This window comes from Thermobia domestica, chromosome 13 (assembly GCF_964235325.1).
Source record: "Thermobia domestica chromosome 13, izTheDome1.hap1.1, whole genome shotgun sequence".
NCBI lineage: Eukaryota > Metazoa > Arthropoda > Insecta > Zygentoma > Lepismatidae > Thermobia > Thermobia domestica.
This window is the reverse complement of record NC_137466.1, coordinates 65,927,065-65,941,295: the sequence shown is the minus strand read 5'-3', so window position 1 is coordinate 65,941,295 and position 14,231 is coordinate 65,927,065.

Below are 14,231 nucleotides of genomic sequence, written 5' to 3'. Positions count from 1 at the left end.
TCTTGAAGGTGCATAATTATTTACCAATCCAGTGTGAAGGTCCATCCGCAGATGAAATACAGCAAAAAATAGATAAAGTTAACGGTGGAAGAGAAAAACAAACTGAGTCAGTTATTGCAGGAATTTCGAGATGTACTTAAGGAACATCTAGGGAGATGTAATAAGTTCACTTACAAAATGGAAGTGACCACTGATCAACCCATCATCCGGCTCCAAGTTATGCTATAGGAAATACCTGTCCCAAATGGATTTGGTGCAGAGTTACCATGGTATTCCTTTGAATGTCGAATCTAAACTATATACTTCTTTTTCATTTGAGGGCCAACAATGGCAATTCAAGGTCGTGCCATATTGATATATTAATGGATCATCAGCCTTAGCAAGTGCCTTACGGAGGGTAATGGCTTTCAACAAATGGTTGAGAATTTAGTCAAATATGTGGATGACATTTATCTAGTTCACGATATGTTTAAAGACCACCTCCATGGATTGCGGGAAATCTTCACTTCTCTGAGACAAGCCAATCTAAACATCAGCTTAAAGAAATCAAATTTCTGCAGCCGAAAAAGAAAATTCCTTGGGTATACTATTAGGGCAGAAGGAGTAGAGAAAGATGCAGGCGCCATCGAACCAATAATGAAATACCCCAGACCAACATCAAGTCGGTACAGAGATTTTTGGAATTCATACAACCACTAGCAAAAATTCATAAAGAATTTAACTGAAATAACAGCACCATTGTATGCACTCCTGAAAAAAAATTTAAAAAGTGGATATGGAGTGAAGACGGTGTGAATGCCTTCCAAAGTTTGAAGCAGAAAATCTGTAAAGAAGTGAAACTCGCAATGCCTGACCATAATAAATAATTTGTACTACGGACAGATGCTTCTCATATTTCGATCGCAGCGTCTTTAAAACAAGAGCAAAATGGAAGAACTGTGGTAATCCAATATGAGAGCCGAACACTAAAGCCTGCGAAGAACTATAGTTCATCCGAGATAGAGTGTTTAGCCATATTATTTGTAATAAGAAAGTGGGTCAAAATACTAACTGGACGTAGGTTCAAAATGTAAATTTAATAGGGGATGATAGGAGAACAATAGAAAGAAATGCAGAGATCTTATTAAACGCTTGCAGGGATATGGGTTTACAAGTAAATGCAGAGAAAACTAAATACATAGAAGTGTGTCGGGACCGTAATACGGCAAATTATGGATGCACTAAAACATTAAATCATACTTTTGTTAAAGTGGATAGTTTCAAATATTTAGGATCAATATTAACATACGAAAATCATATTCACGAAGAAATTTAATGTCGACTAAAAGCAGGGAATTCGTGTTAATATTCGGTTCAAAATCTATTGTCGTCGCGAATTCTGTCGAGGAATTTGAAGCTTAAAATATATAAAACGATAATCATACCTGTTCTGTATGGTTGCGAAACATGGTCGCTTACTCTGAGGGAAGAACATAGATTGAAAGTATTTGAGAACAAGATCCTGAGACGAATATTCGGACACAAGAGGAACGGGAATGGGGAATTTCGGAAACTTCATAACGAGGAACTACATAATTTATATAGTTTACCCAACATTGTTAGGGTCGTCAAGTCTAGGAGGATTAGGTGGGCAGGTCATGTAGCTAGAATGAAAGAAAGTAGAAAAGCTTTCAAAGTCTTGACTGGAAACTCAATCGGAAAACGACTATTAGGTAGACCTAGGCGCAAATGGGAGGACAATATTAAGATGGATCTCGCAGAGATAGGAATACAAAGTAGAGACTGACTCCAATTGGCTAAGGATAGAAGTCATTGGAGAGCTTTTGTGAACGCGACATTGAACCTCTGGGTTCCCTAGGCCATATAGTTAGTTAGTTAGGTTCAAAATACTATGTGATAACCAGGCTTTAGGGTTTCTAAAAGCTGCTAAGCGATGGAACTCAAGACTCTTACGTAGGTCGATGGAGCTTCAGCTGTTCCAGTACGATGTTGTGCACATCCCAGGCAAGCAGAATATCAGACTGGATGCCTTATCGAGAGTTAGTCCAAACAAAGGTAAAGTGCAGTACTAGGTACACACCATTGGAGCATTCCATAAGGAAGCGGAACAGACAAGAGGAAGTCAAAATTGCTCAGGACAACGATGAAAAGATCAGGCGGCTAAAAGAGCGAATCCAAAATGACTCCATAGATACGTTAGATTATGATCACACCAAAGAGCATTACATAGTAGATGAAGAAATAGCATACGTCCGTGACTTTCATTTCCCTCACAAATGGAAGATTCTCGTGCCCAACAGTCTGGTGCCGAAACTTATCATGAAGATGTGGGTCATTGGGGTACGGAAAGGACTGCAACAAAAATATGCAAATATTCTACTGGAAACATCTGAAAAGAGACGTACAGCAACACATACGCAATTGCCGAAGGTGCGTAGAGGTGAAGCCGGAGTATCATCCCCTGGCAAAGATTATTAAATGCGGATACCCTAAGCGTATCAGACAATTACTTTGTCTAGACTTTGTAGGACCATGGCCAACCTCGTAAAACGGGTAGAAATACGTCTTGACGGTTACAGAAGTATTCACCGGCTATCTAGTCACGTACCCACATCGCAAAGCCGACACTACAGCAGTGCTACGAAGTTTAAAAGAGTACATGAAGCATTTAGACAAACCCGAAAGTATAGTGTGTGATAATGCCCCAGTTTTTAAGAGCCAAAGATTTGTGGATAAAATGAAAGACCTTAATATGAAAATCCATTATACCACAAGGTATCATCCGTGCAGCAATTACGGGGAACGACAGCACCTATATCTGGTTAGGCTGATAAGAACTCTTTCTATTGACGACCATCAACGATGGTACAAACATTTACAACAATGTATCTGGCTGATGAACCATAGTGTCTCCAATCCTATGGGTACGTCACCTGCAGCACTCATGCTAAACGTTGACGACGACGCTATGGCTCGAAGGCACTTCAAAACTACGGAATATTCCGACTGCATAGAAGAATGGATCAACCTTGTGGAATAACAAACTCCTCATAGCTAGTCAAAGGAAAAGCAACAAGCTCAACCATGAAAACGACCGACACAACCGATCTCAGGAAGCTAGGAAGAAAATACAACGGAACGACTTAGTCTTCGTGAAGCAACACCTATTAAGTAGTTTACCTGATTCGAAGATCCGGAAGTTTTTTATATATACAGAGGCCCATATATTGCAGAGATGATGAACGAAAAGGTATTGTTAGAGGATCCCAAGGACGAAAAAACATTGCCCTTAGAGTCGATGGAAAACTGTCGACCATGGGAACCGACAGCGGAAGTTAAACAGAAGTGGCTGGAAAAAGCAGATAAACCATTGGCAAATGGAACAGTAAAGTTTACAGAGTTAATATTAACGTGTGTCTTGTGAAAACCTTGTAAATAGTAATTTAGTATAATGTGTTCTTTAAATTTTTTTATAGTTAAATTCTGTAAATACTGTTTTAGAGGGTCTTTAACTAAAGACACTTAGTCATTCCTAGTTAGGACACCATTTGTCGCCATCCGACAACTAGCACAACTATATATTTAATTAAAGACCCATATAAAATTATCATTCTTGTGACATTTAGATAAAAACACTTCTCTTGGCAACACTAGATAGCTACCTAGAAATTGAAACGTGAGTAGTAATAGAGAGAGCGTTGGCGGGAAAACTAGAAGGAGAAGGGAGAATAATGGCTGTCCACATCAGTATCGTGACTAGGAAATTATATTCTTATTTAGTGTGGTAATGGACTCGAACTATTTGTGAATATGCGATTCACGTGAAGGTGCAAGTTTTGTATGATATTTGCATTGATAAAGGAGAGAAAAGAGAAAAAGGTAAGATGCTGTGTAAGGTGGATGCAAGAGGTATCAATGAGCAGCGTTAACAGCCTTAATGTATTCAAAAGTGTATACAACGCTCAGGAAAGTTAAATAAAATTAATTATCATTCAAACTGTGTATTTCTAGGTAATTGTGTGGTTGGAGATTATTATACTGTGAATTTATTTGACAAGTATAGGGGTGTTAATCGTCATAATCTGAGAATAATATGTACACTACAATGGTAACAAATATGAACTCGTGAGAATAGGCTATTATTATTATTGGAGATTTGAGTATTGAAAGCTGTATCTGAAGTCGAGAACGGATCAACCAAAAACTAGGTGTGGCCAGGACCGGATTTTGAGGCCCCAGGTGAAGAAAGCGCTAAACTGGAAAATGAATTTTGTGTTTTTGTGTGTCCTGTAAATATTTATTAGAGAAAATGTTATGATGAAAAAATTTCCAAATAGCTTTAAATTATATTGTACACATTGAGATACAAACAAAATACACCAAAACAAAAATTAAGTCGAATCTTTGCGTGATATGCTATAAAACAACCCTCTATAATTGAAGTGGACTCATACAAAAATTGGCGCAAATGCCACGCTCACAAGTAATACTAGTTTAAGGAAAGATTCCGGCGGAGCGGGCAGAATCAAAAATAAAACACTGAACTGCTGAACAAGACCACTATTGATAAAAAATAAATACTTTACATGTTACGTTCCGATCTTCTAACGAAAATTCTTGTCAGACATACATAGTGGGGCAGATTTTGGTAAATATTGTGCTATTTATGATAAAAGCGTGAAACTTGCACGGATTGCTTATGACTGTTCTAAGTAAATTTCAAAAAGGAGGCCAGCAAAAAGTTCACAAGAAACAAGATGGCTGCCGCATTTTTCAAAATGGCTGCCAGATGACTAAAAATTCCAAAAATCAATGAAAACCATCATCTTTGTACCGACCTATATATTTTTGAGGCTCTAAAATTCAAATCCACTATTTATTCTTATGTAGGAGTGTTAGTTTTTGACAGTCGGCCATTTTTCCAATATGCCTGCCATAATTTTCAAAAAGTTCAAAAACAGGGATAATCGCAATCTTTCTATCAAACTATATGTTTTTGATGCTCTAAAATTCAAATCTTCTATTTATTTTTATGTAGGAGTGATAGTTTTTGGCATTCGGCCATTCAAAATTGATACCATAATTGTCAAAAAGTTGAAAAGACGGGGATAAACGCAATCTTTATATCAAAGTATATGTTTTCTGTACAGTTTTAATGTGAAATCTAACAAATTAATTGACAATTAAGAATGTTCTTATGAATTATAACATCATTCTTCAGAGTTCAGACTAGTTTTCACAGTTTCCTTGGCATTTACACAATGATGTACACTGCACTGAAGCACTACAACATTTGCAAAGTCCTGTGCACATTTGATTGTTACACATGCAGACCATTACTTCAATACAAGCTTTACCTGCTTCTGGTAGAGTTATCCATATTGGTTGCCGGCCATTTGGACCTGAAGTCCAGCCTCATTCAGACGGTGAAGAGATAGCAGGCTGTTTGACTAGCCTGGCCACAGACATGTCCAGCTTGGAAGACTGTTCTCTTAATATGCAGTAGTAATGCATCTTTAGTTGGGGGTATGCTTTCAATTGTACGGTTTTTCTGCGAAAAAAGGTAGAGTTTTGCCTCATTCACACTAGTTTCTGGGCATGTGTGATCATACATTACTATCACAAATCGTTCCAAGGTCTTGATCAAATCACTTTTTAATCCTGTGCATGGCTGAGAAATAATATTAAAAGCAGCAGTAACCTCAGGACTTTGAGTCCATGCTTTCCAAGCAGACTTTTTGCCTCTAGTTGCGAATGCTGACATAGTATCACAACCTGAGAAACAGTGAAAGGCAGGTAATGATGATGCCATTTCAGTTCCAATAGTGTCGGAAATCCCATGGGCAGAAATTACTTTGAAGCTCTTACTTTGAAGTATGCTCCTAGCTCAATCCACAGTTTGAGATTGGTGTGTTACTGTCAAAAGCAATTCCTAATACTAATACATGTGAATCAACTGTTCTGACTACTATTTGTGAACATCCTTCTTGAATGACAGTATATGCATGCAAAAATAACTGCGTATCAGCCTCTTCATGACTGCACGGGCTCACAGATGACAGGTTGATATCCATATTGCTTATTGCATTTTCTCTCAGTTGCCATAACAGTTCCAATATCGGACTTGATGTTTTTAACATAAAAACTGAGGAACTAAAACAAGTCTGTCTTATTTTCGTTGTCTGTCAGGAAGTCATTCCACTTCTTCGGTAAAGGAGTTCGGGAAGTGACGAGAGTCCTAAAACCTGTCCCACATTTCTGGGGAGCAAATGCTTTCAGTGAGTTAGATTGTAAGTATCTCATACAATGTCAACTCTTCTGGCTCGTTTTAACTGGTTTATGATAAAAGGAACGAATCCATACTCATCATAATCTGCAAAGGTATCCGTAGTTTCATTTGGCCTAATAAAGTTGATAATGGCTGCTCCATCCAATAACACTACATCCACATCTCCAGGCTGATCATGGATGTCCAAAAGCTTCTCCAGGCACGAAATAATGTCACTAATTTTTGACATTCTAAGATAACCATATTCAGATAGTGATTGAGGCCATGCATGATTCTCATGTCGGAAAAACTTTTCAATATTGCCACCTCGCATTACACAACCAAGATATAACCGAACAAAAAGGTTACAATCACAGATCTTAAAATACTTTTTTACTTCGAATTTTTAGGGGATGGAGAAGTCATTAGTAGAAGTTTCTGCTTTTTCATTGGCTCAGAAATTAATACTTCCCCCTTTTCCAATATCCTTTCAACATACTCATAGAAAAGATCTGAACTGTGTTGTTCAATTATCATGGGTATCCTCTTCACTTCATCTGATACAACTTGTTTAGTGGCAAAGTTATAGAGTTCACAACTTTCATCAGAAAAAGGATTACCAAGCTCTTCAAAAACTTCAATAATATGCGAAACATCATGAACAAAACGACGCTGTGGCAGGATTTTCATCATGATGTTTGGTTGTTTATGGAGTTTCGAAGTTCACCATTGTTTCAAACTGCATCACAAGGCGGGATACCTCAAGGCCAGCAATTGTCCAACTTCGTAATGCAGAGGGATTTTACGTTAATCCAACAGCTTCTCCTTCTCTTTGACTATCGCATTATGTTGTTCGTGAGCTTGATCAATGGGCAGAGCAGAGAAGGTGTGGTTTGTCATTTTAACCACAAAATTCCCCTTTAAAAATTCTTCAGCAACACTTGGGTGTATCTGAGAGTTGTCATGTCTCTTAGGTGTACTGGAAGCCACCTTGCATAATGGATACGATCCAGTGCAAAGAACCAGGGAATCATCTTTGTGAGGTAATCAATGTATAAGTGAAAGTTTCCAGTACAAAGCGGCTGAACAAACATATTCAGTAACAGATCCATGCTCAAAGTTAGATGCCAAAACTGGAACAAGGGACTTTCCTGCTTTAGTTCCTCTCACCATTTGGTGAAGGTTGGTTGGTTTTCACAGTCGTTAGTTGAGTTCTTGAATGCATTTTCCAGTAAAGCATTCAATGCGCAAATAGTCACCTGGAGAGCTCTTTTGGTTCTCACAATATGATCTGCGGTTATAAAAGAGGCAGGTGTTCCTGCAGATGCAACCCCAGGAGCTTCCAACACTTGGGTCCAGCCACTGCCTTCCAACCAGGAGCCAATGACCTTTAGGAAAGCTTGTTCAATGTGGAGTCCACCAAACATGATGACAAACTTGTTTTCACCAAACTGCATTGGCTGACTCCATTTCAACTGTTTTGTTATGACAAACAATGGTTGATCAAATGCTACAACAGGTATTTGGCTTGGATTAAGGTAATTGACAGATCATTGCTGGTGTATTAACACGCTCCTTCAGAAGTGGTAGTAATGCACGTACACTTTGAATGTGTCTTGAGTTGGGGTTTTCTTTGCATTATATGTGGACCAAGAAAGTGTTTCCCCATTTGTACCAGCATTGCCATCCAAATAGTTTTTAACATGGAGCAACCATTGAGACTCTATCTTCTGCTTCTTTTATTGTTGACAAGGCTCCTGTGTAAGGCCCTTCAGCAGATGGAATAGATACATTTTCCGGTAACTGCAGAATCGGAAACAACATTTGTGTAAATGTCTGGAAGATGAGGAATAGATTTTGTTATTGATTTTTCAGTAATATCCATTTTCATCCGCTCTTCTCATGAGTGGTTGAGTGGTGGGTGCTGGAAAAGCGAAATACCTGTACCATGAAATGAGGTTTTTGCTGTGGTAGAAGGAGGATTATAGTCAATATTTTCACCTGCTGATTTTGTGAAGACATTTTTTAACAAGTTTGGAGGACAAACAACATTCTATTCTTTATAACTTTGGCAAAGCTCTTGTGCAATACAGTTGGAGATCTGTAGGACCCTATCAGAAGACACACATAAACCAAGGTGAAACATCATGTCCAACAACTGTCTTTGCCGTGTATGCGTATGCACATAAAGTGCGAGTTCCACTGATATACCTAGGTAGATGGCTTACGGGTTTGTTTTTGGTACATAACTTTGGGGTTTGCTCTTGTGGATTTCATATTGAATGCCAGTAGTTCTGAAATTGTCAGTGTAGGCTGTGTAGCGGTGTCAATACTTCTACGTTCTTTAATACTGCTTCTATATAATATCATACTGACTAGTGTTTGAAGAGAATTTTGCTGCTGTTTTTTTCTTCAAAGGTGTATTTGAATTTGACTTCACAGTTTAAAATTTCATTGCGAACAATATCAGCAGCCTTGGAAGTATGTAAGCATTATTATCGAGTTCTTGCTGGTATAATTTGAAAACGACATTCTCAACATATCTATCAAATGCAAGAAAGCTGTCTCTTCCTTTATTGAAAGAACGGAGATCACTTATTTGGAGAAGTGTATACGTTCCTTCAGCTTAGTTGTATGTACACGGCCCTGCATTGTAACTCCTAATTGCTGTAGTCTGTCTGTGTATATTTTTGCTGTCTGCAACTTTAAAGACTTGCTCTTTTCATCTTGCATCTTCAATAAATGACCAACTCTGCCAAGACAACAGCTTCAATTTTGATATCATTATTATGATCAGGTTCCATAGCTTGTGCATCCCTATACCTGTTATACAAATTCACTAAGCTACGTGTGTGGTAAGAAGCATCCTGAGTCACCATGTCCCCTTTGCTTAGTTTTCCAATTAAGATTTCATTTCCAAGGAATTTTGCACAATTATTCACTCTCATTTAACTCCAATATTGAAGCAGCATATAAATTTTCATCTGGCTTCCCTTCACAATCACACAAGAAGCAAGCATTTGCTGGAGGACGAGTTTTTGACTTTTTTTTTTCTGTTGCACTAGCTTCCAGAACACAACTTTCTTCTTGTTCTAACTTTTTGTTTTTCTGTAGTCTTTTTAATGTTTTTGAGTAAGTTTAAGACGGCAGGACTTATGCTACTTAGCATTATGTTGGACAAGTGTTTCCATGAATCCATTCCCTTCATCTAACAGCGAGACGTCCACACTTTTGGTAACCAACACCTACTTTTTAAAAATTCTGCTATCACATGATCTATCGCTTCATAGCACTGTTCAGGTTTAATATTTGTACTATTTTTCGGATCATGAAATTTTTCATGAGACGTACACTCAATTTCTCAAATTATTTCACTTTTGCAGCTACTACATGACCCTGAATGAAGAAAGTGGAGTGATTACACCGAACATTAAAAAAAATTAAAGTACCTCTCAAGCGGAAAGGCTTTTGTAGCATGTTACTAAAAATTTCATCTAACTACGTATTTCTTTTATATATTTCTACACACTTTTAACTTTTCATGACGAATATAAAGTGCTAAATAAACCAGTGGAAATCTGTACGTAAACTTTTAAAACCAAGCTAAATGAAACTTTGTAATTTTTGTAATTTTGCTACCATCTTGTGGTGAAAATTAAGGCTCTAATTAATATAGAAGATGAGTACTTAAAATTGAGTCCACTATACATTTTCTGGCAACACCTTTGCTCGATGTGGTGTCCAGCCAATATATTTAATGAATATACTGTTGTATTTACAGCCTTAATTATGACAGCAATATTGAAAAATGGATGAATATAAAAAACTAACACTCCTACATAAAAATAAATGGTGGATATGAATTTCACAGCCTCAAAAACCTATAGTTTGTTATAAGGATTGAAATTATCCCTGCCTCTTCAACTTTTTCAAAATTATGGCAGCCATATTGGAAAAATGGCCGACTTTCAAAAATTAACTCTCCTACATAAGAATAAATAGTGGATTTGAATTTTTGAGCCTCAAAAATATATAGTTCGATACAAAGATGATGGTTTTCATTAACTTCAGGAATTTTTAGTCACCTGGCAGCCATTTTGAAAAATGCGGCAGCAATCTTGTTTCTTGTGAACTTTTTGTTGACCTCCTTTTCGAAATTTACTTAGAACTATGTCATAAGCAATCCCTGCAAGTTTCACGCTTTTATCATAAATAGCACAGTACTTAACCAAAATCTGCCCCACTATATGTATGTCTGATGAGGATCTTGGTTAGAAGATCGAAACGTAACATATTAAGTATTTATTTTTTATCAATAGTACAGTCTCGTTCAACAGTTAAGTGTTTTATTTCTCTTCTTATTTGCAAGACGTGCAGCATTGGGGAGAATCAGAAAAGACTTTTTAAAGATGGAAAAAAGGGAGATTTTAAAAACACGAGATAAAATATATGGAAATTTAGCTTTTCAATATGTATTATATTGAGCACTACGGAGGTACGAATAAAGACAGCGGCATTCTTTCCAAAATCCCACCATATGCACAAAATACAAATGTAACACACTCTTCATTCCTCTCCCAACCCTTCCATGACCTTGTTAGAGAATATTATTGCCAAATACGTCTGAAATGGAAATGGATCAACAAATAAAAGAAGTCAGCTGCAACTGTTGCTTATGGATTGGGTGGCATTATCGCAGTAGAAAGAAATGTCTTCAAAGGTGCTCCGCCTTGTCATAGTGTCTCCGCATAGTGCTTCGGTTCAATAACAACAGTTAAGAGTTGAGAAAGGTCTGCGTAAATGAAATGCATATTTCGAAGTTCAAGCGATTAGCCTTCTATTGTTCATTGCTCCAGGGAGAAAGGGAACGAATAGACGGGCGGTACAAATGGAATGTGTGATCATTTCAGAGGGAAATTTTAACTTAAGTTTCTAATACCAGTAATTCACAATCGGTGTTCAGTGCTTAATGCTTGCTTTGTTATGTCTATTAGTAAATCTGTCATTCGTCAACATTTTGGTTTTTATCCTGTGTCGTTCTATAACTAACTAACTAACTAACTCTATGGCCTATGGAACCCGGAGGTTCAATGCCGCGTTCACAAAAGCTCTCCACTGACTTCTATCCTTAGCTAACTGCATCCAGTTTCTACTTTGTATTCCTATATCTGCGAGATCCATCTTAATATTGTTCTCCCATCTGCGCCTAGGTCTTCCTAATGGTCGTTTTCCGATTGGTCTTCCAGTCAAGACTTTGAAAGCGTTTCTAGTTTCTTCCATTCTAGCTGCATGACCCGCTCACCTAAGCCTCCTAGACTTGACGACCCTGACAATGTTGGGTAAACCGTATAAATTATGTAGTTCCTCGTTATGAAGTTTCCGCCATTCCCCATTCCTGTTCCTCTTGGGTCCGAATATTCGTCTCAGGATCTTGTTCTCAAATACTTTCAGTCTATTTTCTTCCCTCAGAGTAAGTGACCATGTTTCGCAGCCATACAAAACAACTGGCATGATTAACGTTTTGTATATTTCAAGCTTCAAATTCCTCGACAGAATTCGCGACGACAAGAGATTTTGAACCGAATAGTAACACGAATTCCCTGCTTTTAGTTGACATTTAATTTCTTCGTGGATATGATTTTCGTCTGTTAATATTGATCCTAGATATTTGAAACTATCCACTTTATCAAACGTATTATTTAATATTTTAACGCATCTATAATTTGCTGTATTACGGTCCCGACGCACTTCCATGTATTTAGTTTTCTCTGTATTTACTTGTAAACCCATGTCCTTGCAAGCGTTTAGTAAGATCTCTGCATTTCTTTCTATTGTTCTCCTATCATCCCTTATTAAATTTACATCATCAGCATATGCCATAACCTGGTGAATACCGTTCAACTCTAGGCCCTGGTTGCTATCTTTGATTTTCCTTATAACGTATTCCAGAACAAAGTTAAATAATAATGGCGACAACGCATTATATATATATATATATATATATATATATATATATATATATATATATATATATATATATATATATATATATATATATATAAATGATGTGTTTTCACTTCTCAATAGTACTTTGATTTTCATGTAATAATAATGGCCAACGATAAAAAAGATGGTGAGCATTTTATAGGAAAAGAAAGATACGAAACTTGAAAGAAGATGAAAGGCAAGCGAAGTCTCTACTAGGATCTTATAAAATAGAGGATCTGCCCTTACAACAAAATCTTGAACCCATACGTCACAGTTTCACCACACCCTACTCTGCCCACTCCGCCCAATAAGATCGCAATGTTTTGAGCCAACAATCATGGCGGAGACGAAAGTAATCAATCAGACGATGGCGAAAACGAAAGTAGCCAATCAGACTTGCCGAGGCTTGGTTGTTTTTTGGCTTCATTAATTTAATAGCATACGTATAGGCAGATCCTTTATTTTATAACATCCTTGAGTCTCTATAATAGTTTCTTTAGACTTCTGTACAAAATTTCGAAAGTGATAATCATATAAATGTTGATGTGGGAGAGTTATCAATACCAGTTACTGGTAACGAAACATTTGTGGGTCGACAAAGTTTAGAAATTGTAAGTTTATTTTACCTGATTGTAGTAATTTAATATTTAAATTAAGATGGAAAGGATACAGCTTCTCCGGTTACGGGTCTGAATTGATTTTAATGTAATTTCAAAATTTGTTTGAATGCAATTTGTTTTCATGCAATATATGCGTATATATCTCGAAAAGATAGCTGTAATCGAAGTGGAAACTGTAATCGAAAGGTCATTAGGATTATAAGTAACACATTTCTTTTTCAGAACTCTCACTGTATATCAGAAGCGTGGTCGTTATATTTTAACAGTGTAACAATCATTATCAATCAATTCTGTCGTATTAAATTTAGATGCAGCGATATTTTTAAACATTTGGTAATAGTCGTAATGCAAAGTAGAGTTTTGATTATTAGAAAAGCTACTTGTGTTCAAGGATGCAGTGACGGAGGTGATCCGAGAGTCTGCGTCCCCCAGAACTTCTATTTTTTTTAAGAAAATCAGCACAATTTCAGGGGGCAAATACACAAAATTATTTGGATTTTGTAGGCTACCCCGAAAAATCTTCGGACCCATAAGAAAAATCTTGGGTGCGCCACTACTTGTGTTTACATTGTGTTATTCATTACCTGATTTCGAATGTTCATGTTGGAAAGCAATATTAAGGGACTTCATTGTTTTATAAGTCTAAGTGGCCCTGAAAAGAATTTTTGCAGGTGGGACCTGATTTTGAAATTCCGCTACTAGATCGAAGACAAATTAAATATCGATTAAAACACACATTTTTGTCATTTCTTGTGTATTAAACAAGTTCAATTAGAAATAATAAAGAATTATATGAGATCAACTATATTTCAAGAACGATTAAATGGACTAGAATTGATGGCCATTGAAACTGACATAATCAATGAAATGTATACGGATGCAACAATACGAGATTATGCCAAATTGAAATCAAAAAAAAATTGTTTTGAAAGTTGAACTTTTCAGTAACAAAGAAAACGAGAAATTAAGCTAATTACTATAATCGTATCACTAGAAAATACTATGTAAATATGATTTTAATGGAGCATAAGAGCATGCCTCTTCGTCAAAATCAGACATGTGTTAACGTTAGATTTGAAGCTCATGAGTTTTATTCTGTTTCGACTTATATACTTTAATTGTACTTGTCAAAATACATTTTAGGTATATATCTTAGTTGTGTCTTGTGCTTATTTAATAAAAATATTATTAATTATTAAAATTAGAACTTTGTTCAGTATTCATTAACAGTGAGTTAGTTATAATTTCGCCATTTTTCGTTAGTATTCACAGGAAGCTTACAGATATTGAAGAAATTTGCAGTTGTAACAAGTATTTGAAGAATTTTTGACCATTACAACTTTCTATTCTTTTAT